Here is a 3,750-nt window from a genome sequence, read left to right on the forward strand (position 1 = left end):
TTAATTTATGTACAGATTCACTGATGTGTATACATTTACTAATGCACAGATTCACTGATGTGCAGATTCAATAAGGTACAGATTCGCTAATCTGCAGATTTACTAATGTACACATTCACTAATGTATACATTCACTAATGAACAGATTCACTAATGTATACATACATTAATGCACAGATTCACTAATGTATACATTCACTAATGTACAGATTCACTAATGTATACATTCCCTAATGTACAGATTCACTGATGTACAGATTCCCTAATGTACAGATTCACTGATGTACAGATTCACTAATGTATACATTTACTAATGTACAGATTTACTAATGAACAGATTCACTAATGTACAGATTTATTTATAAACAGATTCACTAATGAACAGATTCACTAATGTACACATTCACTAATGAACAGATTCACTAATGTACACATTCACTAATGAACAGATTCACTAATGTACACATTCACTAATGAACAGATTCACTAATGTACACATTCACTAATGTACAGATATACTAATGTACAGATTCACCAATGTATACATTCACTAATGAACAGATTCACTAATGTACACATTCACTAATGAACAGATTCACTAATGTACACATTCACTAATGTACAGATATACTAATGTACAGATTCACCAATGTATACATTCACTAATGAACAGATTCACTAATGTATACATTCACTAATGAACAGATTCACTAATGTATACATTCACCAATGAACAGATTCACTAATGTATACATTCACTAATGAACAGATTCACTAATGTACACATTCACTTATGTACAGATTCAGTAATGAACAGATTCACTAATGTACTGATTCACTAATGTGCAGATTCACAAATGTACAGATTCACTAATGAACAGATTCACTAATGTACACATTCACTAATGTACAGATATACTAATGTACAGATTCACCAATGTATACATTCACTAATGAACAGATTCACTAATGTATACATTCACTAATGAACAGATTCACTAATGAACAGATTCACTAATGTATACATTTACTAATGAACAGATTCACTAATGTATACATTTACTAATGAACAGATTCACTAATGTACACATTCACTAATGTACAGATATACTAATGTACAGATTCACCAATGTATACATTCACTAATGAACAGATTCACTAATGTATACATTCACTAATGAACAGATTCACTAATGTACACATTCACTTATGTACAGATTCAGTAATGAACAGATTCACTAATGTACTGATTCACTAATGTGCAGATTCACAAATGTACAGATTCACTAATGAACAGATTCACTAATGTACACATTCACTAATGTACAGATATACTAATGTACAGATTCACCAATGTATACATTCACTAATGAACAGATTCACTAATGTATACATTCACTAATGAACAGATTCACTAATGAACAGATTCACTAATGTATACATTTACTAATGAACAGATTCACTAATGTATACATTTACTAATGAACAGATTTACTAATGAACAGATTCACTAATGTACAGATTTATTAATGTACACATTCACTAATACATATTTCATCACTGCATTTATGTAGCATATCATCAAATACTACACTACATCTTAAAATACTACACATTACACCCTTAAATACAACAATACATCCTAACATACTACACCACACACTGAAATACTACATTGCATCTTAAATTACTACATTACACCCTAAAATACTACAGTACATCCTACAATACTACACCACACACCTGAAATACCACACTACATTCTTAAATACCATGCTACACCCTAAAATACGTCTTTGCACCCTAAAATGTTATCCTTAAAATGCTACAGTAAGTTGCATCCTACAATACTACACCACACACTGAAATACTACACTGCACATTAAATGCTACAGTATATTCTAGAATACTAACTACCATCTACAATACTACACTACACCCTAAAGTACTACACTACATCCCAAAAAACTCCATTACATCGTGAAATGCTGCACTACATTGTAATATACTACACTACATCCTAAAATGCTATACTGCATCCTAAAATACTGCACTACATCCTAAAATTTTACAGTACACAATAATACATTTAGATTTACATTTATTCATTCAGCAGATGCTTTTATCCAAAGCAACCACCAAATGAGGAAATACAACCAAAGCGATACAATACAAGCAGTGCTACCATGCAAGATTTATAATTGAGTTCTAGAGAAGCAAAGTGTGCAGAGTAGACGTGTAAGAGCCAGAGTAAATTTATTTATTTATTTATTTATTTTAAATAACGTGGGGTTGGCATGTTAATAAACACTACACTACCCCTAATTTACTACATCGCATCCTAAAATACTACAATATACCCTAAAGTATTACACTACACACTGAAGTACTACACAACATCATAAAAAACTACATCTGCACACTACTGTAGAACATTACCATATCACACTACATCCTACTATAACAGTACTACAAACTACTATAGCACACTACAGACTAGAAGAAGAAGTCACATATATATTACAGCACAGTGAAATAATTTTCTTCGCATATCCCACCATTATAGTTAGACATTATACACTACTATAGTGCACTACACACTACAGTAACACACTAGACAATGTCACTACTATAACACACTACACAATCACACTACACACTATTATAACACACTACACAATACTATAGCACTGTACTAACTATTATACTTATATATCATACCCTACTATAGTGTACTACACACTACAGTAACACACTGCACAATCACACTACACACTACTATAACACACTGCAAACTATACACTACTATAGTGCACTACACACTACACAATCACACTACACACTACTATCACACACTACACAATCACAACAGACACTATTATAGCACACTGCAAACTATTATAGTTATATATAATACACTACTATAGTGCACTACACAATCACAAAAGACACTACTATGGCACATTGCAAACTACTATAGTTATATATTATATACTACTATAGTGCACTACGCACTAAATAACACACTACTATAACACACTACACACTACTTAATAACACTACACACTATTATTGCATACTACAACCTACTGCAATACATAAAAGCAATACACACTACACAATCACATTACACAATACTATGGCCCATGACACAATGACACTACACTACTATAACACACTAACACACTATACAGAGCTAAGATCCTTCAGTGGGCTTCGTGCACTGAAAGCCAAAACATAAATCAAACAATGTGAAATGAAATCAAAGTCAAACCAAACACCAAAGAAGATCCAGTGAAATCAAACATCAAAGAAGATCCAGTGAAATCAAACATCAAAGAGGATCAACATGAAAGTAGTTGATCAAATTCCCTCATTTATTAGTCTGACCTGTTCAGTGTGTGCTTTCTGTGTCCATATCCAAGTCACGACCACACGGCTCCCTCACACAAACTGACTGAGAAAATCCCCCACTGCACTGTCTACTCCCCGGACTCCACCCCCTCCACGTCACCAAGGCAACCCCCATACCAGACCCCACCCCCACATCCATCAAAGTCCTACAGTGTTAGCAGGAAAGTCCATTCTTCAGATCTGAACACAGGCTACACACAGACCAGAAGTTTCTCTCTCCCTGTCTCACTCTCCCTGTCCCTGTCTCTCTCTCTCTCTCTCTCTGTTTAAAGTGATCAGTGGGCTGTGTCTTAATCCTTGGTCCCAATTCCATCGGCTTTGTTTCAAATCCTTTCA

At 33.7% G+C, this 3,750-nt stretch overlaps 1 protein-coding gene across 3 annotated transcripts in view; it reads right to left on the bottom strand.

Annotated features, from left to right (window-relative positions):
• Positions 1–3,483, bottom strand: part of lhfpl2a (LHFPL tetraspan subfamily member 2a) — a 13,059-nt gene extending 9,576 nt beyond the window's left edge. Inside the window, exon 1 of one of the 3 annotated variants that reach the window (XM_047161875.2) lies at positions 3,391–3,483. The gene's annotated coding sequence lies outside the window, so the exon portion shown is untranslated. The remainder of the gene's footprint in view (positions 1–3,390) is intronic. The other 2 variants (XM_017493634.3, XM_053687922.1) reach the window with 2 other exon arrangements.
• Positions 3,484–3,750: the final 267 nt, after the last annotated feature.

Source organism: Ictalurus punctatus, chromosome 18 (assembly GCF_001660625.3).
Source record: "Ictalurus punctatus breed USDA103 chromosome 18, Coco_2.0, whole genome shotgun sequence".
In the NCBI taxonomy this organism is placed as follows: Eukaryota; Metazoa; Chordata; class Actinopteri; order Siluriformes; family Ictaluridae; genus Ictalurus; species Ictalurus punctatus.